At 43.3% G+C, this 24388-nt stretch overlaps 1 protein-coding gene across 3 annotated transcripts in view; it reads left to right on the top strand.

Moving 5' to 3' along the window:
* Positions 1-295: 295 nt before the first annotated feature.
* Positions 296-24388, top strand: part of RAD21 (RAD21 cohesin complex component) — a 337501-nt gene continuing 313408 nt past the window's right edge. Inside the window, exon 1 of one of the 3 annotated variants that reach the window (XM_078686859.1) lies at positions 296-536. The gene's annotated coding sequence lies outside the window, so the exon portion shown is untranslated. Of the gene's footprint in view, positions 675-794; positions 1063-24388 lie in introns of those variants that run through there. The other 2 variants (XM_078686858.1, XM_078686860.1) reach the window with 2 other exon arrangements.

A 24388-nucleotide genomic window follows, 5' to 3' on the forward strand; every position in this document is an offset into this window, starting at 1 on the left:
CACATAAATACATAACTTAGAAAAGGACGAGTTACACGGTCGGGCACTGACTAGTTCGTATAGTTTTCCCTTTGTTTCGCCGTTATGGGAGAATTTGGGAATACATTGGAACCTCGGAAGTACTTTCTTCACCGGCCCGTGTACCATAAACAACTACTACAGCTGTCACCCACATAAGTACTCATCCAAGATGGCCGAACGGTCTTAGGCGCTTCCTTATTTTCTAGTACCCATCACGGAAGAGGGAAACACACAACTGCGCATCTATCTCTGCGCATCAGCAATCCTTCCGCCCGAGTTGGGGGCCATTTTATGATCAGGCTTAACGTCAAGCCCCCGTACTAATTAGGTCACGGAGTTGAGCCTGAAAACGAAAGGTTCACCCTGACCCAAAAATGGTGGCGCATTGGGACATTGCTCCGCCTGCACGCGCAGGCTCGTGGTTGGAAGTGTGCGCGTGCACGTTGACGGGGCCTTTGGGTTGCCAGTAAACATCCTGGCGAGATTTGAACACGGAGTTTGGGCGGCAGGAAGAGGTGCGTCCGCCATCTTGTTTGTTGTAGTCACTTGGAGGCGGAGGGATTGTGGTGGGGGGGCATCGTTCAAACAGCTTTCAAGCCAAAGGATTATTGCATTTCTTTCTTTTTTTGGAAGGCAGACCGGCGAAGAATAAGGTAAGAGCTGCTATAGTGTTATGCGTCAAGGGGTGGTTGCCAGCAGGCTCATCCGGGAGTGGGAGGCGGGCTGGGCTCACGGGTGCATGTTTTAAAGAAGGGCTGTGTTCAAGGAGTGGCCTACAACCCCGGAGTCAGTGCTTCTCCCAACCTGTCGTGTCCTGCAGATGGAGGCCGTTGTTCTGGGGTCGGCGGGCGCTTTAGTGTAAGGTTGGGGGATCCCCGCACTATTCCTGCGTTAGCAGCCAGGCCCGAGATGATGACAGCCACTACTTGTATTTGGAAACTGAAGCTGTGTATTCTGCAGTATTAGGAGTAGTTGGATGTAAAATCGTCAGCTTCAATGCACTTTTATTTTGCAAGAGTTTATCAGCTGTGTGTCTATGGGGTAAGAGAGCTCCGCAGTATGCATGCTGTAGCACCTAGTACAGTGTGTGTGTACTTTGAGGCCATGCTCCTCTTTGGGTCAGGCCTCATTCTAATAAGTCGTTCTATTCCGATATCCCCAGTACGCATAGTTTTCATCCACTTTCTATCCTGTTACTGTGGTTACTCGGGAGATGATTCTGCTGTCACCTTCCCCGTGCCTGAGGTCTGGCGCGCTGGACGTTAAGCAGCAGAAGATAACGGCTGCCCTTATTAAAATGTTGTTACACTGCCTATTTTACAGTAATGAAAGTAAGCCCATTCTGGAATGAAAATTGCATTTTCATGTGGTTTTTTTTCCCTCCGGTGTCCGTATTCTTTACCAACACCGTTACGTTGGAGGCAAGAACGTGGCTATGAGCGTATTTCTTTTTCGTCACGTTCTGCGATTTCGATGCAGACTTTTCTCCCATTTAGGCTCCTGTTTTACCCGTTCTGCACAAAGTGTGCGGAGGGTGACGTTTATTGATTGGGCCCTGCTTTTAACTTTTGCATCTGTTTTTCCTCTCACGTTTAAAATACTAATTACTTTAACCTGTGCAGTGACACCGTAAGTCTTTCCAAGCATAGAAACACTCTCTTGCAGAATGTTTCAGTAACTACAATGTTCTTACCATGGACTTTATTGTTGCTTTCGTTGTTTTTACTTGTAAATATCCTTGCTCTTTAAGTAGCTCGAGCAATTGAGGACACCCATTTATTGATAAAAACGCCACGAGTTAATATTTGGAATATATTCCTTACAGTAACCCAAAACATATTACTGTTTCGCTGCAGAAAGCTTACTGTTCCCATTTACTGAGTTTCTTATGGTTATTATTCTAAAGCTTAGTTGTTAATGGGATTACATATGTACTCTGCAATTTGTGAGCAAACTTCGAAATTGTACAGCGTTAACTGCCCGGTATGTTGCGGGCATTCTTTGTGCGATATATAAAAATCTTCCGAATAAAATGCAAACATGCAATTCTGGGGTGTGTGCCTTATAAGAACCTATACGCGACTGTTAAACTATATTAGTTTTTGGGCCTTCTGCGTGAAAATACATATTTTGTACATCAACATACCTAAATGAATTTTAATGTCTTGGCATTTCAGAGCCATTAATTTGGAGCTAACTTCTGGTATTTTGTTGTATCAACGTATAGTTTCTTGTCAATTGTGCTACCTTCCCATATGGATATACCAGTGACATTCAGTTAAATTTACCAAGTTGCATTTTTAAGATTGACTTATATGGTGTGTACCAGATCGTGAATTCTTTTCAAGTAGATCACGGGACCTGGGACTGTTTCCTGTTCTTGTGGTCAATAATTTCTGGCAGTAGTTTGGCGTTAATATTGGTAGTCTGACCTGTCCTATTTTGGCCAACTTTGAACTTGCTGCCAAGCGTGTATAGCCAAGAACATTCATTCTGCCAATTTCCAGCATTTACTACTGCATGCATAATGTTTTATTAACCAATATTCCTTTAGAACTTGTAGTTTTTCACATCAATGCTTGGAGCAGTGTGCTACGTGGCCTTAGGTCGTTTACTCATGTGACTGTTCCACACCACAAATGCTGGCCAGTGTAAGCACACATACTTAAATTAAACACCTGTACTGTTTGCCATTCTCTCAATGATTCACCAGCTCTTATGCGGCGACCAAATAATATACAGAACGTACCCATAATATTATTGGAGCAAGTATTTTGTAAGGCTTTATGCCCCCTTATATGACCATCATATCTAGTAAATCAGCATTTTCTGTTTCCATGCTGTAGACAAAAATATCTGCATATAATAAACGACTGGTCTGTGATTTCCCCCCGCCCCCCCATTGTCGGCAGTTATTCCTGAAGATCCCCTTAAGCCCATCAAGGGCCTCTGGCAAATCATAAATATATAGAAAACGATGAAGGGGCCAATAAACAGTTCGGTTTCCATTATTTTGGAAATTCTAGAGGACAGGCCCTGATTTCCCTTACCCAAAAGAACATGACACAAAGTTGAAGAGTATAAGGCAATAATTCAGTTGTATCGTAGTAATATTATCTAGTGTAAGATATTTTTCCCTAAAGTCTACCTGTTCTATTGGGATTATCTTTCCACAGCCATCCAACACATAAAACTTTCCAGAATACTTTTAGAAAATAATTTACTCACCGTCTAAGGCGATATGCCTATAATTTATAGTCCAACTACGGGGACCTTTTTTATGCAGAGGAAAAGTGAAACTCCTGGTCCAAGATTTTGGAATGAACATACTTACTGGTAGCAGTGGTAGAACACTGGAGTTAGAAAAATTGACCAATGGACCACTTTACTGGTTATTATGGATACTGAAATCTTAAACAGTCACATTGCTCTCAATGATCTTGTATCCAGTATAAAACGTTTGATTTGTGAAATTAGAAGCTGTTGAGGAATACTCAGGTGGCCATAGAAAAGACAAAGCAATGGAATTCAAAGCATAAAGTTCAGTAATATATCAATCCTTTTCATTAATTGGGCTTGGCATAGTTTTAACTCTATTACCACACCAATATTCATCCAATATTGCCAAGTGCCTCCAAAAATAACCTTTCTTAAATCGAACTACTACAGTACATATTCAAGTTTTTTTTTAATAGGTAACTTTCAATTCATTTTTTCTTTTCTAAAGAAAAAAACCAGCTGCTTATTTACCTATTTATAGAGTATCCACTATTTGAATGCTACATATACCCAGAAAAGGCTTCATATAGATGAAACATATTTTAGAAGAGGATTATGAAACAATGCTTGCCTATCCAAGATAACTCTTGACATTTCTTTTAGACAATCAATTGTCTTGAGCATGTCTCGAAAACAGAAAGATTCAAACGTCTAGCAAGGAGTTGTGATGTTTCCACTGTCTTTCATTGATCCACATTTACTTCCTTGATTCCAGCATTCCATGGACTATCATGTAGGACAGTGGTTCCCAAACTGTGGTCCGTGGACCCCCAGGGGTCCATGACACATTCTCAGGGGTCCACAGGCAGCAGTTTTGAAAGCACAGCACATTCTTTGTATAGTCAGTAGTTTTCAGACAAATATAAGTGTCAAGATAACTCTGTTGATTAATGTACCTGCTGGAGAAAGATGAGTTTTGTCCAGTACAGACGGTTAATATGCCTGCTGCAAAGAATGTGTACCATGCATTTAAAAAAACAATATTTTATGTGCATAACCCCCTGAGATACTGCTTTTGTGACTGATTCTTTTGTTACTGTTCATAAGTTATAATCGTAATATAGCACATTGAGCTATAAACTGCCACCAAAGAGCTGCATGCAAACTGCATGGTACAAGATAGAAAGTTATGTTTTTACCCCAGTCTTTCATTATCCTGATGCTGATAAAAAGGTTTGTTTGGGTAGAAATAAACTATTATTATTAAAGTCCAGGCTAACCACTGTTATGTTCTGAATCCTGAGATTAAGCTTCTCCAGACCAAGCACTCTTAAAAAATGCCCATCAGTGTGTATGATGTGAATCCTAAATCTTGTAGTCCTCTTTGCCTTCACATGTATGATTTTCTCTGTATGTGTGTGATGTAAAGTGCTCTGGTATGAGAGATGATATAATGCAAATGAAATACATGTGACAGAGGGGCTATGGAGAGATGAGAGGCACTGTTGGAGGGTGATAATGAGGGAATCATTGAAGAGCTCCAACAAAGAGCCTGGTGCACAGTTAGGTCATCATTTACTATGCTTTAAAAGCTATTACAAGTCAATATATAATGATAAATGTGTTGTAGAATGCACCATTTTGTCCCATATTGTCTTTGGGGGTGGAGGACCCCAAAGCCCCCTTTGTAGTGGTCAGGCTCACTCACTGCACTTGGTGTGCACCATACAGGGACTGGTCTGACATTTGCCAGGGCTGCTTTGGGTTTCCAGTCTGGCCCTGGCAGGAACCTTGTACTGTGAAATAAAACCAAACATTAGTTAGTCGCCGAGATGCAGCACCAAACTTTCCATTAAAATCTTTTTAAAAATCAAATTTTTTCAATATAAAATATTAAAATGTTTAGTAATTTTAGTATTTGTTTGACGTGCACACGTGTGTTTGATTTTGGAATTGCTGTCTTAATGTTTTGGAATTTAATACCCTACAAATTGCTTGGTGGTCCCCGGCTTCTAATAGTGACTCAATTTCGGGTCCTCCGGAGTAAAAAGTTTGGGAACCAGTGATGTAGGATGTTCTACATGATAGTCAATTACGGAACATTTTCACTTTTACCATATAAAGAGACAGACACAGAACTAGATACGTTTAAACCCTGAGGAAGTCTGAGGGGAATACACCATGACGACGGAACGTGTAGACTGTTTAACTGCCGTACATGAATTGTTGTAAAAGAAATAAGAAATCAAGGAAGTATCTGTGGATCAAATAAGACAACAGGAACATCACAACTCCTTCTCGGACGTTTGAACTTTTCTGCCCGTGAATGCTCAGGAAAATTGATCTGTATATTTTTGAATCCTCTATGTTTGGGTTATATTTGGAGGGTTTGGTTGCCAAACCATGCACCGTGCGTTGGTCTGATATTCATACACATTCCCCTGTTATCTTGTTGAAGTGCCTGTTTGCCTGGCAAATGGCCCCCTCTTTCAGAAGTCAATACAGAATAAAATAATTTTATGATCGCAGAAAGAATTATTTGAGAATGTTACCCAAAAGTGGAATATGACAATCCAGTCTATAAGGGACGAGCCCCTATTCAACTTGTGTGTATATGTTGCTGCAATAATGATTCTCCGGTTAACAAATAAACATCCATATTTCCACAAAAGTCTAAAAGGATAAAAATCCCCTTTTGGCAGTTTTTTTAATTAGGCGCCTGAATTGCTAAGGGAATGGTTAAGCCTTTCTTCCCGATCTGTCTGAATACATTTCTTACTGCATGACTAGATACTTTTGTGTTTGTTGCCCACATGTTGACAATCCTCTGACTCAACAATCGGAGATATAAATGCAAGCAAAAATTAATTTGAGGAAAATAGGATGCGTCTGGAGTAACATACATGGCAGCCTCTCTCACATTCGTGGATCTTAAATCCGCTTTTGACTTGGTGCAGCGAGATCAACTGTGGGATATACTCCTTGATTTGGGAGTTCACTAATATCTCTGCCACCAGCTGAAACGCCTCCACCAAGACAATTATGTGTGAATAAGATACAGAAAAAATTGTGACCTGTCCGCCCCTTTCCCTGTCGAGAAAGGGGTGTGACAGGGATGTGTTCTGGCCAAACACTTTTCTCCCTTTTTTTTTAAACGGCCTAATCGAAACTCTGCTAGATGGGAAAGACATTGCTGCTGCGAGGTTGGTGAACCGCAAAATTCCAGCCCTATGTTTGCAGATGATACACTTCTACTCTCCAAATCTCCCCTGGGCATGCAGAGGGTGCCTGAGGTATTCAGCACCTTCTGCAAAAATCGGGGACTGGAAATTAATCAACAAAAAACCAAGTACATGGTTTTTAATGCCAACACTTTGAATTGCCCATTTCCCCGATTAGACTGCAGGGCCTTAGAGAGGGTGTCCATGTTTGACTACCTCTGGATCACACTAACTGAAAAGATGGAATGGGGGTCACAAATAAAGAAAGCTAGCCTCAAAGTGACCCAGTCCTCAGGTGGCATCATAAGTCTACAAGAGTTGCACGCAAAAAGTGATATGCCCTGTAGCAGAAATATATAAGGCCCAGGCTAGGGGAGCGTCATTGTGTGGGGCAGAACTGTGGGGTCACTGCCCATCTACCTCCCTCGCAATGACAGAAAATTAATTTCTTGGACAACTTTTGGGCCTCCCTATGAGCTCCCCACTAACACCGCTTAGGATGGATCTAGGGATTAGCCCTATAGCAGATGTAGTCTCCTCTAGACCTCCTATACTGGCGACGCCTTCGCAGTACACCCGCAGAGATGTGGAATTTAATCAAATATCTACTTGTCCATGGGGCAAGTTGCTTCATAAATCTACTTGTCCTGTAACAAAATCCACTTGTCCCTTTGTGCCATGTAATGTGGCGACCGCTTATGGCAGCAATCTCATAATAAAAGAGCACTAATATAACCTCACTGTATGCCAGGGCTCGTATAGTAGGATTTGAATACCAGCAATTATCTTATGCTGATCTACAAACTGGGGCTGAATGTAGTGGTTAGCAATAGTTCCAGGGTTGGAATGCCATTTTGAGTCTGTGCAAACCTACTAACTTGCTTGTTTGAGGGTTTTCACCAACTCTTCTCTAATCTTTTCCTACAAAGAGAAAGGTTGATAATTTACCCTGGACAATGACAGTCGTAAAACCTGTTCCAGGGTTGGAAAAAAAAGTGGTTGGAGAGAAAGTGAACGTGCAAACACGCAGTTGACCAATAGATTCGAGGAGTATGATTTCTTGGCCTACTCTTGTAAATTATTGTGAATTCATGAAAGCCGTATTATCTGCACTGAACGATGGACATATATCATGGGCACACTTTCGAGACTTTATTTAATAATTGGGTCCCAAATTAGGTCTGGCTTTAACCATGGCCGTTTGTGTTTATAAAAATTCTGTCTCTCTCTTCTCGGTCTATTGGCTGGCTTCACTGTGAGTGACAGCATTCTGCTCTTTCACAAGGAGCATATTGGCACGTAAAGTAGTTTTGTTCAGTGCCAGGGAATACTGTGGCAATGTGTGCATTTTGAGACCAAAAACAATTTTTGCTTTTGCCAATGTTTGTTATAATGGTGAGGGCCTAGCAGCCCCCACGCCAATAAAGCTTTACAAAAACCATACCAAAACAAGTCACGCACTGACATAACCAAAAGTCTGACTACCAATTTCAGACATATGGATTTGCCAATGCTTGTTTATTGTTATGTTTCCTATAATCTTATTGAAACTGGTTACACGTATTTTCCATTTTGAATATTTTTGGGAAATACTAGCATGCATCAACACAGGTTACTAAATGATGCTGCAAAGAAAAGGGTCCTAAACCTTTACAGTACGTTAGCTAACTGTTTTTTTCCCTACTTGCATTTTTTTGTGAACATTTTATTTTGAAAGTAAAGAATCATGAATCTTGCTTTCAAGCTTCTGCTAATATTTGCATCTTATCAGAAAGCATTCTGGGAGCATTATACATAGACTCAAACTGCTCAACTTTGAAAATGTGTGTACACATTTTGCTGTCGGAGCTAACATGTACTTACAGCGCTCACCCTAATAATAAAGGCTTTCCATTAATGAACCATAAAAGCAAGTCTGAACAGCATGAACACGTGGATACAAATATTACCTTAACTGCAGAGAAATCCCCTTCCCTGATCCATAATGTGGTACTGTAAACTGGCAGCCAAAGGATTTGTGCTGTAGGTTGGGCCTACTTGTCCCAAGGACAAAATGCACATTAAAACTTGTTGCCCTTGACCCCAAACTATATGTCCTAGGCGTCTGGCTATAGGAATTCCACATCCCTGACCCGAATTGGCTGAATACAGAGAGGAGCTGAAGGATGTTATACACATCCAAGGTGCAGGGAAACTCCCTTGGCTAGCCTATATTGGGAATACATGCCAGGCCTTAGGAAGGTTAAATATGTGTACAACCCCAGATGAGACGTGTCCAATAATCCCCAGAAGGCCACTACTGCACTACAGAGAATTCAAACTGGCCCTACTATGGCTAGGGTCTAAGCCCGGCTGTTTAACCTCCAGGTTCCTGGACATTAAGCAGCAATACAGGATAGAAACGGCTCGTGACCACATTCAACCGCTTGTAGCCAAAAAACTTTATATCCAGTTCAGACATGGGGCTCTCCCTCTCCGACCACTCACAAATGAATGGCAGGGAGCCCACACTCTAGGCTTCCCTGGGTGCGACTGAGCTGAGGAAACTGAAATGCAGGTCCTCTTCTTTTGCCCTGCCTATAGGGAAGCCTAGGTCACGGTGGCTTTTACAACTGTGTAGAAATATGGGGATTGACATTGCGCAGAGGTGTACAGGCTTTTTAACTACAAAACCGATTCACTTATTGTGTTCACCACCTCATGGTTTCTATACTCTGTGGTGCACCCGCAGAGCTATCCTTAAGCAAACTCCCCATGGAAATCTGTAGCTCCCTAGTAATCTCTAAATGCATATGCTCTGCTAAGTCATGCAATCGAGGAAACAATGCGGTTTGTACACACCTACAGTATGGTTATCCCCACTGCAAATTAACCTTCTTTGATGGTTTTTTAATTATATAATTTTATCTCTTTCAACCCAAACCCTTTTAACACCTCCTATAAACATTTTTAGACCAAGTCAAAATTCTTTTAGCAACCGATAGGCATTTTATCGATCAATGAATTAGCTTTTAGCCATAATATGTGCTATTTTATTTAATCTAGTAACCAATGCAGAAATTGCAAATCCTTTGTACATTGCACTTTATCAAGCTATAGAACCCTGTGTAGAGTCCATCTAAGAATGTATTAAAAGCTTCTATAGCCTGTAGTATTCAAATTTAAAAGGCAGATATCATGTTCATAGTTTTTATAATGATAAATTGTATTCTTATTTTTTTCTTTTATGTACTACAATGTATGCATTGTGTTCTTTTTTTTTTCTGTGCTTTTATAGCCTGTAGGGTCGAAATAAAGCTTTTCTTGACTTGATATACACTCGCCAAAAGCAAGATATCTGTAAGGCCATGTATGATTTGTGTTCAGCAGGATTTGTAATTCCCCACTTGCATCTCCCTTCCTAGGGGGTCTTGCGGTGCAGCTAAAGACATAGTAATTTTGAAACTGGAAGTTCAAAGTTAGCAGAGTTTCCTGGGTACATTTTTCAGCTGTTTAACAAACCAAATTCTTTAATATCACAGGCCATATTCCTGGAGATTACTTCTAAACCATTGCTAACTATTTTGGGAAGACCTATTCCCCAGGGGTTGATTGTGTATTTAAGTGCCCCTGCTAGCGAGCCCCATTGTCTAACATCATCCTCGTCATTGTGCGCCGGCCTAACTTTTCTGTCTTGATTTATAAAAGACACACATCTTCCCACCACCCTCCTACTGATACTACCTTGTTTTTTGCATTTTCCACCATAGTGTCTTTGAAAAAATCAGGTGCAAGACCATTATTTAGATATTCATTGACTATATGGATTTGTGCTTTGCAGCCTTTTTTTCTTTCCCAACAAAATAAGATATAACATTAATAGCACAACTGAGGAAGTAATCACAATTTTGCAGTCAGATTTTACACTACATTCGATTTTAAAAAAATAACTCAATTTGTTGCCTGATGGAAGATACAGTATTTGAACTGTTTAAATATCACTACTGTGCACCACCTGTAGGGCATCAATATTAGCGAAACAATGCCAGCTGGTTCTTGAAGATCAGAGTTAACAAGGGCAGTTGGGAAGTGACACATGGAGCTAATGATTCCACAGGCAAGTCCTTTAGTTCCACTGGAAAGGTACATGTATCCTGATTCGAGCAATGCGCCATTCTCCCAACACCAGATCCCGCAAGAGGGTATTCAGGGGGAAAAACCAGCTGCGGGGCATCACAACCAGGAGATTTACAAAGAAATACAACAGGCTAGGCAGCATACCCATTTTAGAAAGAGAGATCCGAGTCATAATGGGTAATTATAACATGCACCAGAAATGTATGCAGGAACGAAGTGAACACAGTGCCCTTCCCAAATTTCCTTCCTTCAAATCATCTAAAATGTGTAAGATGTGAATACCCATAGCGGGAATCGAGAGAGGGGGAAGATGGCGGCCGGCTAGGAAGCTAGGTCGGGAGCTCAGGTGGTGGCGCCTATGAAGTTTAACTAATGATATTGGAGAGTGCCCAATAGATAACTCTGCATGCGTTCCAATTAAACAAAACGGTGCTTTCAGACGATCCCGCATTGCCTAGAGGCAAGGGAAGGGAAGTTCTTTTGTTTTCCAAATAAGGAAAAGAAGAAACGCCGTACTTACATGCCGCCACGGGAGGAGGCAGACTTGATTGCGGAGCCTCGCCGAGTGAAAGTAGAGTTTGGAGTCTTGGACAGTCGGCGGGCTGCGGTCCCGGTTTCCACCTCCTCCCTCCTGGAGAGGCGGGAGGTTTTCATCGGAGCGTGTGCGGGGCTGTGGGACGCGGCGCGGGAGGCTCGCAGGGCTTGCAGGAGAGCCGCGAGTAGAGTCCCCTTCCGGGGCGAGGGAGGCAGCGTTGGTGTACTGCCGGTGACTGGAGGAGAAGGTGAAGGTGGATATAATCTGTCCGGCAGAAGCAGCAAAGGTGGCGGCGGTGATTTCAAGACGCAGATTATCGGGACTAAAAAGGAAGGCGTAAGGGTGAGTCTCAGGGCATTGACTGGGGGAGTGGGGAGCAGTAGAAACCCGCAGAGAGACAAAGGCATAGGTAAAGTTGAAGGCAAAACAGAAGGCTCCCAGTTCAACTCTAATATAGCTGGAAAGAAAGTACAAAGGGTCCCAGCATTGATCTGTATGCTTGGAAGAGGGAACTCACGGGGATTAAAGCAGTTTGAACGAACAAAAGGGGAACTGCGGATGACATACTCCAGCGGCGTTATTACTGAGGAGGTAAAAAAGAAAATCGAGAATGGGGAGGTAAATGGAGCGTCAATAAAAGAGGACAGAGGAGCAGTATCACTAGTACAACTTGAGGATACACGAAGTGAGGAACTGTAATCTGAGAGAGAACAGGAGAATGGGAGATCAGCCTATTGCCTAAGGAATAGACAATTTCTCAAACTCTCCACTACAAACTCTGCGGACGCTAAACTAGCTATTGCCCCCCGCAGCACCAAAAGGAAATCTAAGAAAATAACCAAGTCCGACTCAAACAACTTTTACAGTAAGAGGAAAATCCCAAAGGAAACCGGGAAGATCGGTAGCTCATTAGACCCCCCCTCCACAAGTAACTCCATCCCTCAGATCATTCTTTAAAGTTCAGGAGCAAAATCGGGAGACGTTGCCTAGAGAGGGACAAGCAAAACAAGCATTTACAATGCAACGGTTTCGCCTTTGGAAAAGTTAGCGCTATTGGCAATGTAAAGGACAATGCCATTTATCTGTTTTCAAAACCAACACATAAATACAAATGTTGTCATTTACAATGCCAATAGCTCAAACTTTTCCAAAGGCGAAACCGTTGCATTGTAAATGCTTGTTAATGTTATTCTTCATGTATTTGAAGTGCTTTTATCTGAAAAATTTGATATAGAAATTGAATTTCAAATAAAATAACCTTTTTATGTATTTCTTTGCCATTCTCATCATATATGTGTTGATTGACTAGTAGGGTCTGGGGGTTTTGAAGTGTATGTGGATGAGTGAAAGTAAGAGATAACGAAATAGGGATTTTTGTACAACTAACAATTCACCCAAGAGAGTTATTTCTTTTACTTACCTGTGGTACCCCCTCGCTTGGTTTTTGGGGTCACTCCCTTTCTTTTGGAGTATTTTTGTATTTCCCCCGCGCTGCCTCACAGCCTCGCATTGCGAAGAGCCGCCACTGCCTGCTGGCTGTTCTCCTCACTCTAACACACTGCACGACGCACGTGTTGCCGATACTCACTTAACCTAGCTGCATTTTGGCGCCCATTAGCTGGTATGTGATCTTCGCCCGCATGTTCCACTCAGAGGTCCCGGTGGCTCCATTTTCGTGACTCACGAACTGACCTGTCCCCCTGTGACTGCAGACAGGGGGACCCAGTGACGTTCAGAGAGAGCTCTATCCCGAGGGCGCTGAGACGGGCTCTCTGACTCACCATCACCCGCCAGGAAGATGGAATGCGGAAGCGCACTTTGTGTCTTGCTCCAAAGATGCATTGTGAAAGCGTCCGTATTGCATCACTGTTAACATCTGATCTCTGGGCGCCAGCTAAGATTACCTCAGCACCCTCATGTTTATTTATTTAGGATATTGCGCAACGCTGAACATTCCGCCCAGTGACAGCTTCAGAGCAGAGCAGCCTCTGCAGGACAGGACAGGCCTTAGGGCAGATATGTATTTGATTATGGCCTAACGGCCAGAGCTGCTGCCTTTGGAGGAGGGGAACCAGGTTCGAGTCTGTCCTCGGCTCAACTGCTTGCGATTCTGAGCACATTGCTTAATCTCACAGTGCCTACCAAAAATGATTGTGTACTTGTGTAATGTAAGGCGCTTCAATACTTTCTGGTCGAGTTCACGCTATATAACACTGCAACACCGAAGAAAACCAGTCAGGTCCCGGGCCGCGCTGTGATTGGCTGACGTCACGGGGTGTCCCGGGCCGGCAGCCAATCACAGCGCAGCCCGGGAATGACGTCACGGGGGTGTCCCGGGCCGGCAGCCAATCGCAGCGCGGCCCGGGACAAAGGGGCGGGGCTTAAAAAAAGCACCAGAAACGCCCCCGAATCGCGTTTTCGTGAGAGAGCGCGATTGACAGCCTCTGCCTCCCAATGGCTAGCCTCCATTTATGGAGCTAGCCAATTGGAAACAGAGGCTGTCCTAACCTCACTACTAAAAACAAAAGATTTCGACTGGGAGGGGCTTCGCCCCTCGCCAAAAGTCGAAACCTAAAAAGTAGCAGCCCCCGATGTAACATTCTTAACATCCTCTTCTCCAGGAATGATAAGTGGACCCTTAGTAGATAATTTGAGACCCATTCAGCCTCTCCTGCACATACCTTTAACAGTCTCTGTTATTGTAGAAGGGGTTAACATGGAACCCGCCCAAAGCAATGACATGGCCTCTACTCTGCAGATGCAGGAGATTTCAATCCCAGAAGAGGTAGTTTCCCTGCAATCTCACCATCAGGCAAATCAATCAACTCCACTTCCTAAAGAAAATAGTTCTACAGGGGCACAAGCTAAATTTTCAGCTCCGGTATTGGACTCAACAAATCAGTTTTTGGAAAAAATGTTGGAAGAAATGAGGGCAAAATTTGCGGTATCAGAGCTAAATCAAGGTAAAATCCGTGAGGTCTGTGAAGCCCTTGACACCAAGATGGTTGCTCTGAATGATAGGGTTACCGAGGTAGTCTGTAGTCGAGGAGCTATCTAAAAAGGTGGAAAAAAACGAAAAAGGATAAAAAAAAATGTAATTAGGCTTGATTTTGTGTTTGATTGAAGAGCTGGTTTATTTAGATACAGCTATCAAAGACCTTCAGCTTCAACTCCTTCAGAAAGAATCTTTCATGATGTCACACATACATCAGAAAGTTCTCTCTTAAAGGAGACATCACACATCTCCTCATAATAAATTGAAAACAATTGATTAATTTCCTAGAATAATAAATAGATGTTACAATCAATATTAGAATCATAAATGCTAAACTACATATACATTTTTAGATGTAGTTAAGAAAAATAAGAATTGATTTTGCATATTTTTCCCAAATAATAGACTTAAATTTCCTAGAATAATAATTAGATGTTACAAACAATATTACAATAATAAACTCCAAACTATATATACAATTTCAGATGTACTTAAGAAAAATGAGAATTGATTTTACAAATTCTTCCCAAACTCCAGATTTTTCCATTATATAATTTTGCAACAGAACCCATGACCTTAATTACTTTTCGAGGTTGGGAATATTTACTTTCTCCTTTTTTTACAAACCCAGCCTTCTTCACAACGACTCAATCACCAACCTCTATACTCACAACTTTCACGCTTTTCCTTTTATCATAATTTTCCTTGTTTTTTACATAAGAATGTTCCATCCTCTCTGCCATGCACTCACGATCCACCCAAACTTGATCTTTCCTCCTTAACCAAATAGGTGATTCTTTGGTGGCAGGTTCTCTCCCCTTTAATGCAATGAAAGGTGAAATTCCTGTAACAGAATGGGTAGTTACTCGATGTGCCCACATCATCCTGTTTAACTCCTCTCTCCAATTTAGACTATTCGCCAAAGACAATTGAATGTTGTCCATTACAATCTTATTAACTCTCTCAACAAGACCATTAGCCTGTGGTCTGAACAATGCTACTTGAACATGTTCAATTCCAAAGTCACTAAGAAATCTTTTCATCATGCTAGACCCTAATTGTACTCCATTGTCAGTAACAAGTGTTCTAGTGCTAATCCATTGTGCTTTGCACGCATGGGTTCGTATCCCACCCTCGTCGCCATGAAAAATGTAGTAATTAGGCTTGATTTTCTGTTTGATTGAAGAGCTGGTTTATTTAGATACAGCTATCAAAGACCTTCAGCTTCAACTCCTTCAGAAAGAATCTTTCATGATGTGTCACATACATCAGAAAGTTCTCTCTTAAAGGAGACATCATCACACAGTACTAAAAGAGAGCGGCAGGAGCATGAATGAGAAACTGGAATCCCTAGAAAATCAGGCCAGAAAAAACAACCTGAGAATATTGAATGTGCCGGAAGGGGAAGGAGGGACAGACGTCAAAAAATTTGTAGTACTACTCCTCGAGGAACACTTCCCCTGGACAAAGGATATAGGCCTAGAGGACGATATTCAAAGAGTGCACCGAGACCCCTTTGGTAAGAAAAAGGAAAGGAAGAACCCAAGGAAAATCTTGATAAATTTTAAAACATACACTATCAAAGAAAGGATCTTGGGCGAGGCATTAAAAAACGGGCCTCACACCAAAGAGAATTGGACATTCAGGATTCGGTCGGACATTTCCAAAGCCACCCAGGATAGACAATGGGAACTTGGCCAATATATGCAGGAAATAAAAAGCTTAGGAGCCACAGTACAAATGAAATTCCCCGCAGCCCTCCGAATCATGTGGCGTAATAAAATGTATAACATAAGAGAGCCAGCCGAAGTTGCCAATTTCCTGGAACAAATTAGGGACCAAGTGAGAATTGAGGCCGGGCGCACTCTTGATTCTCTATCCATTATTTATTGGGTTTTCTCTCTGGAAGGATGGAAAAGATTCGAAATGAGTCAAAACATAAGATATCAACTAAAGGCAAATGCTAAACTCAAATCTGAGGGGAAAAAGAAGAGAAATGGGGCACTATTTTGTATGATGTGGGCACCCACGGAACTCAAAGGGGGCTTAAATGAAGCCCAAAAGGAAAGCAGGGAGGCTTCCCCAGGGAGGGTTATTTTATTGCACAAGAAAGACAAATAAAAAAAAAAATGCACAGGGGTGGGGAGCAAACTAGGGAAAAAAGTATTGAAAAAATATCCTCACAATGCAAGAAAGAAAAAAGGAGATATCAGGGCAGGCTACATATAACAAGGGGAAAATATGGATACATGGTAAGCAAGAAAGAGGAAAAGATGGGGAAAAATGTTAATATATTAACCTGGAATGTTAACGGGCTTAGACTACCAAGTAGAAGGCGAAGAATCCTGGAGTATTTGAGAGTGGCAGACAGTGAGATTATAATATTACAAGAAACTCACTTGTTAAAGAAGGAATGGGAAGAAATTATACGAAAACTACATTGGGTGGATAGCTATGTATGCACAGATCAGGAATGTGTGGTAAAGGGAATCTCCATACTTTTTAAGAAATCTGCAAAAGCTAAAATTGAGCAGATAGAGTTGGATAAAAACGGCAGATGGGCTATCACCAGAGTAAGAATCCATAATATACCGTATACTATAGCAGGCTATTATGGGCCTATCTTAGACGACCCTATCCCATTAAAGAATTTGTTCACGCAATTATTGTCATTTGCTTCCCCAGTAATATTAGGGGGGGGCTTTAATTTAATTCCAGACCCTAAGTTAGATCGCCGGCCCCCCATGAAACAAGTAAATTTACCTAAAATGAGGGAGTGGCTGGGAATCTATAAAAGAGATCTGGGATTGTTGGATGTTTGGAAGGAGAAGGGGGACAAAAAATACCCGTTTACTTTTAAAAACAAAAGATTGGGTATACAATCCAGAATTGACTTCTTTCTGATTGATAAAATGTTAGTCGATAAGACACACAAGGTGGAGCACTTACCAGCTGTACTGTCGGATCACTCAGCCGTTCTTTTTAAAATTTACCTGGGTGAGGGACAAGCGGTAGGGAGATAGACAGTAGATCGCACTATCTTTAACGACTTGCAAATTATGGATACACTTAAAATAGACTTGGGTGATTATTTTGAGAATAATAAAGAGGGAACATCTCTGCAAGTCAGCTGGGATGCCTATAAAGCAGTAATAAGGGGGAGAATACTCAGTCTAGTGGCACACAAAACAAAAATAACAAGACAAGAAATAGGAACGCTGGAAACCAATATAAAAAATATGGAGCTACTAATAGAAGCCGAGCTAGACCCTGAACAAAAAAGAAAGTGGGTAGAAGATAAAGGAATCCAAGAGGAAAGGTTAACAGGGGTATTAGAGAATAAAATAAGAGAGATGGGAAGCAAGCAGACTAGCTAATTAGGACTATGGTGAGGGATGCAGCAAGCTTCTAGCGTGGAAAACAAAAACCGACGCCTGCAGAAATAAGATAGTTAATATTCTCCCGCAAGATGGCTCTAGCGCAAGCTCAGAAGAATCTGTAATAATGAGAGAGTTTGTTGACTTCTTTGCTTCCCTCTATACGGAAGATACGCCTCCCTCAAGTGAGGATCTAAACGAATACTTAAAAAACCTGGAACTTCCATAAATATCAAATCTGGAAAAAGAGGAGTTGAATTCCCCGATCACCAATGAGGAGGTAAAAGAAACATTGAAAGGTTTAAAGAGAGGGAAAGCAGCTGGGCCGGACGCCCTTCCTAATGAACTATACATTAAATTATGTGAGGTCCTGGCCATCCCGCTCACGAACCTACTAAACAAAATCTACATAGAGAAGGAGAAACTCCCTGACTCCTGGAATGATGCAACGATAAGCATCTTGTTAAAACCAGGCAAGAACCCAGCAAAATGTGAATCTTATCGTCCCATAAGCCTACTTAACTGTGATTATAAGATCTTCACAAATATTCTGGCAAAAAGGTTAGGGAAAATCGCAGGTAACCTGATAAACGAAGATCAGAAAGGGTTCATAAGGGGCAGGCACCTGCAAGACCTAACACAAGAACTCATCAGGTCAATAGATCTAGCGACAACCGAGAAAATTCCGCTCACAATAATAACCTTAGATGCGGCGAAGGCGTTTGATAGAGTGAATTGGGCTTTTTGAACGCAACACTAAATAAATACAATCTGGGAGAAAACTTTCAGGGAGTAATCAAAGAACTCTATCGAGCCCCAAAAGCTAATGTCCTAGTTAACGGGAGTCTAACAGAAAATATACTAATACACAGAGGGACCCGACAGGGGTGTCCATTATCCCCAATCTTATTCAACTTATATATCGAACCCCTGGCAAGTAAGCTCAGAGCTCATTCAGAAATAACTCTGTTCACTTATCATGCATGGAAAAAAAATTGCTTTATATGCAGATGATCTGATGATCTTCACTAATGATTATGCAGGATCCTTCAACGCTATGAGGATTCCCTAAAAGACTTCGGGAAGGTATCAGGTTACCAAATAAATCGAACAAAAACAGAAATCATGAGCGGGAATACCCAAGTAAATGGCAGCTTTTCCAGAGAGAAAATCAAATATCTGGGAATAGAACTGGTTAAAAACATAGATAAGATACCCAGTACAAACTTGGATAGGATAATTGCGGAGGTAAGACCGCTACTAAAAACATGGATAAGTCTCCCTTTGACCTTCCTTGGTAGATCTAATTTGTTCAAAATGTCTATTTTACCCAAATTCACATTCCTGTTCAGCACAATAACCGTAGAATTTAAGAAGCAAACCCTGAAGAAAATACAAGGAGAATTATCGAGTTTTATCTGGGCTTCAAAAAGCACACGAATAGCCTGGAGCAAACAACGAAGACGAAAAGCAGAAGGTGGAATTGCCAGTCCCGACTTATTCGAATATTATAGGGCTTTCCAATTCAAGCATATGAGGATCCTTCTAAATAACTATGATCTGTATCCAGAACATCTCAAAACAATGACCGAAAATACCGGGCACTTCCTATTTAAATTTGGCCATCCAAAGTACTTCAAAAAAATCAAATTGAAGACGTTAAGATCAGCGGCAAAACTCTGGTACCAAATACGGTGTACCTTGAACATTCCCTATTACAGTGAGTTCGCCCCAATCTGGGAGTCACCAGGAACCCCAGAATGTCTCAAAGACAAGCTGGCAATACCTTTGAAAACAGCAGGCTTCCAAGTTTGGGGCCAACTAATAGTGGACAACAACATAATAGACTGGGAAACTCTGTCTGAAAAAACAAACGCATCCCTTTCAAAGTTTAAATTCTATCAGCTCACCAGTTGGGTAAAAACAACGAAAGAAAAAACACCGGAAACAAGATCATGGAAGCAACTATGATAAAGAACTCCCAGATAAAAAAAGAAATAGCATCTTGGTATTGGGCTCTTATTGCAGCAGGGGAAGAGAATTTCCTAATTCCAGAAGCGACCTGGGGGAAAGAACTGCCGTCGTTGGATCTCCAAAACCTGTGGCAAGTATCTATGAGCAAATGCTGGGCTATTACGAAATCCGCTGCTCTAAGGAGAAATCACCTCTTTACTATTCACAGAGCCTATTGGACGCAGAAGCGACTATCCAAATTCAGTGGACAAAATGTGAAAGTGTCCCCCAAATGTGGATTAGCGGGTGCGGATGATGTGCACATGTTTTGGCAGTGCCCCCAGATCGATGGCTTCTGGCAAGAAGTGAGTAAAATTATAGAAGCAGTATTAAGAAGACCGATAACTGTAAGTATAGATCTCGTTATTTTTGGGGTCAATATACAAGAGAGGGTAAATTCCTTAACATTTAAAGAACAGAACCTTTTGTTCATGTTGATCTTATTAGCTCGCAGGGAACTTTGTATCAAGTGGATAAAACCAGTTGCCCCCACTTATTTGGAATGGGTGGCTTCCATAAATAAAATAAATAAATGGGATAGAAAAGGGAAACCAAGTATGAAGTATAACTATTGGGAGCTTTGGGAAGGATCCCAGTATGTAAATGAATAGGTTATGTAGATCATTCCACGCTAAGCCCGCACATTTCCAATGATTATGCAATGGCAATAAAAACACAAACAGTAAGTTTGTGTGAGTGGTCAGGGTGGCCAGCTCCCCCAGTTCGATATTGAAAGTGTTAAGGACACAAGGGGATCCCACTCTGAAATCACAATAGCTTGAATATATCACAAATCTTGGGGCCATGACGGAACAGAAATCGGAGAAGCGGGCCCCTGACAACTCCGAATACACTTTATTGCAGAATGAGGAAATAAAAAAATAAAAAAATGAAATAAAAAAGATGTGAATACCCATTTATTTAAAGGTGCGCTGAGCCCAGAGTATGTCCGCCGGCAACTTCTCTGGTCTAGGCAATTGCCCTGCTGTCGGAAACCGATAAGTCTTGGAATTATTGTCCCGAAGGCCTGAGAGCAGTGTAAAGTTGTCCAGGATGCGCAGAGCCAACCTCAACTGCCTGTCAGATATAGCAGCAGATCGTCCGCGTACAGAGAGATGTGGTGCTGCCGCCCACCCAGTGACAACCCCAGTCCGCCCCCTCCCAAACTGATCCGTTCCGCAAGGGGTTCTATAGCCAGGGCAAACAGGAGTGGGTATTCCTACGGGATCCCCAAGATATCTAATATAGCATAGAAACTGTCCTGCCAGTCTTGACTCTCGCGGTGGGCGAAGCATAAAGCTCAAATAAGTACTCCCAGCCCACTGCGTCGAAAGGTTTCTCTAAGTCGACTGACAGGACCACTGCCTGCCGCTGAGCTGGACCTTCTGCATGGTAGTATAGAGTAGAGTCTGCGAAGATTATAAGAAGTGCTGCGACAGGGGATAAACCCCTTTTGGGTTGGGTGGATCCGGGACTTCATATGTGGGAGTAGCCTACCTGCCAGTAATTTGCTCAAGATCTTAAAGTCCAGGTTGAGCATGGAGAGAGGACTGTAATCTTTCACTCTAGCATCTGGCTTCTTGGACTTTGGGAGAGGGGTCACTAGCGCCGTCTGGGTGGAGTTGTGCAACACCCCCACCCTCGCACGACTCTGCAAATAGCATAACAAGATGCAGGGCTAGCGTGTTGGCAAAGCGCTGATAGAATTCGGCTTAGAGACCATCAAGCCCCGCCGTTTCATCAGGTGCTAGCGACGCAATGGCAGCACTGACTTCCTGCAAGGTTATCTGGTACCCCTCCTCCCGCGCTTCAGCCTTTCCAACGTACGGAGCTGCAGAGGGCCTAAATAGCGCTGTATATCCTGCAAGGGGGCCGCAGCAGGCGCCTCATACAACCGTTTGAATACGTCAAGAAGGAATCGTTAATTGCATCCAGGTTGTGCACCACGTCACCAGAAGGTTGTGCACCACGTCACCAGAGTCTAGGCTAAGTTGTGTAATAGGCACTCCCCCAGCCCCCCAGTTCTTGTTTAATTAGCCTCGCCAACAGTTGGCCCGCTTTCCCCTCCTCCTGCTGCACTCTATCCAGGTAATCCTTGTAGTTGTAGCACTTCAGCCTGCCTAGCGCGTTGTTTATCGTACACGTGTTTCCTGCAATGTCACACAGGCCACATCATCTGTACCCTGGAGGTTGTCTAGTCTGCAGATATTCCCCTCCAAGTCCAAGAGTTCCTGGCGAAGCTCCCTGTGGGCCCCTGATCAATTCAGTGGCCCCGTATGTCCACTTTGAATGCCTCCCACTCCACCTGGGGTGAGGAGTCTGTGTTAGCATTAAAGGGGAAGGAAGTTTCAATGAGTGAGTAGCGAGGCCGGAAAGGGAATGTCGTCGAGCAACGACTGGTTCAGATTCCATGTGGGGATCGGGGGACGCCGGCCGGGGACTGATATGACATCAATAAAGGGCTATGGTCTTGCAAAGTGCGCCCCTGGAATTCAGTGTGGCAGATGGAGTCATTAAAAGCCGGGGAGCAAAGTAACATATCAAGCCTGGTATGTACCTGGTGGACCGGTGAGGAGTACTCTCTCTCTCCGCAGCTCAACTGTACGCACTGCGGTGCAGGCCTGTGGCACTCTGGAAGTCCCAGCTCCTCAACGTCCAAGGCAGCTACACTGCTGGAGGGCTCACTTTCATGCACGTCTCAGTCTAGTTCCAAGGGCTGGGCTTTCACCGGTAGTTGGGCCAGTCCTTACACAGTCCCTTGCAGCAATTCGTCCTCTCTCACCCATGTCAAAAGTCTGGGGTGCACGCCCCTGTGCCACCGCAGCACTTCTCAATGGGGCCCGCCAAGTCCCGAGGCAACCGACCCATCCAGGCCCATGGGTCCGTGCCGTGAAACTCCTGCGTATCGGCCGTTCCGCAGAGAAGGTAGTTCCCACTGCGCCGCAACCCTAATCCAGGTCTACTCTGGTCCTCCTCCAATGCGCCCCAAGGGGAGCGTACGTGCCAGACGCAGTACCCCTCTTTTCTTCGGGGCATAGGATGTCCTTCGAACTGGCCTCAGCTGTTCCTCCGTGGGTCTGAACCCGATCTCCACCAGCAGGGCACTGCATTCGCAGGTCTAGACCCTGGGGGGAACCAGGCAGCACTCGCACCCAGGGAGGCAGCCCTCGAGTCACGACCTGGGCTCCGATCACGCGCCCCGCCTTGCTCATCACTTCTGGAGACAGTGATGCGGTGCGTTCGCCTCCTTCACGGAAGCACCATTGCCGTAGCTGTGTTCCGTCGGGCCCCCACAATGCACAGCAGCCGCCCAGACCAGGTAATTGCTGACGAGCTCTCGATTGGGACATGCCCCAACAAACTCCGGGTTCCGTCTCAGTTCGCGGGTGCCACTCTATCCCGGGCCGCCATCTTGCTTGTTCCCAGACCGACAGCCGCCTCAAACACAAACTCTCCCTTGTTGCCTCGGAGCCGATAGGATGGCCGGAACCAGCTCCCTGTTGTCCTGGCACCACCTGGCCCGTTTCGGGACGTACACTGGTCTCTGGCTCCAATGGTTTGGGCCGATAATTAGCTGTCTGGCGTGGAGCTCCGAGCTCACCCGTCCTCCATTGTCCGCTCCTTGGCCACGCCCCCCCCACTAACCTGGCGTATTACATGGGGTCAAGATAGCTTACTGGTCGGGCTGCTAATGATTGCTTGTGAAATTCAACAAGCATTGGTAAAGAATCTCGCATATGCAATAGCAATTGACATTCTCAGCTTGTTTTAGCTTTGTAGTGCACCAGCGTGGCTGCTGTTCTGCATGGCTAAACTTTGTGGCCACGAAGAGAATATCGAGAAGTAGTGTGGTGTGTGCAAGGCGCAGTAGCGTACTGCCATTAAAAACACATTTTCAACTGAAATGAGTTGCATTTTTACATACCTACAGTTTAACTAATAAAATGATGCAGCTCGCAAACAATAGTGTGGAAGTGTATTGATTTGTTTGGATCGAATTAAAAAGTTTCTACCGCACTATAGAATTACCATAAATGTGCTTTATTTGTGTGTTCATAACTGTGATATATTCTGAAATGTCTGCACAGTTCATTAGGGGGCTAGAAAAAAAGCCTTTCACCGCAATTTTTTTTTTTTAAGAATGTATATTTTTTTTCCTTTTCCCCATTAAGGTTACATCAACCCCATTTATGAAAGAGGAACAAACTTTGTAGCCATCCCATCCCTTCCCACGCAGTTGTCAGAGAAGTCACCCGCCCGTTGAGATCCTTTGAGTTTCAGGCTCTATTTTCCGCACGGGTAATATTGCTAGTATCCTTTTCGCTAAATCTGAATCCTCTGATATTTGGAGTACTACCCTATTCAGATCCGGAATTCACTGAATATCGATCTCCCACTGCAGACTCGTAACTTACTATAGCCTCCCTCCATTTTGCCAGATCTTCTTCTGCATTTTCATCCACTATACACCCCGTAGCCTTATTTCCTATGCTATTGCCTTTTCTTTGACATCTTTCACCCATCTCTGCTCTGCTTGTTGGGACCCGCAGTATCTATCCATAGTATGCCCACTCTTCTTTTTGCCAGTAGTAATGCCAATTGTACTAATCTCCACTGCATTTTCTCGTCCTTGCATTGTTTCAATATCCTGAGAAAATGTGGTAGGCTCTAGCCTCAGCGTGTCACTTCTATATTCTGTAGTGTTTCAACCACTTGACTCCAGTAAATTTGGACCATTGGACAGTCCCAGGCTAAGTGTATGAAGGATGCCGGGATAGTGTTGCATCTGGGACATGTCTGGGTTTGTTGGGTTTCTGTGGAGTAGGGAATGGGCTGTGCAAGTAATTAAAGTGAACCGGTTTGAACGTCTCGTTACATGAGGCCACCTTCC

This window comes from Lissotriton helveticus, chromosome 4_1 (genome assembly GCF_964261635.1).
Source record: "Lissotriton helveticus chromosome 4_1, aLisHel1.1, whole genome shotgun sequence".
Lineage (NCBI taxonomy): Eukaryota > Metazoa > Chordata > Amphibia > Caudata > Salamandridae > Lissotriton > Lissotriton helveticus.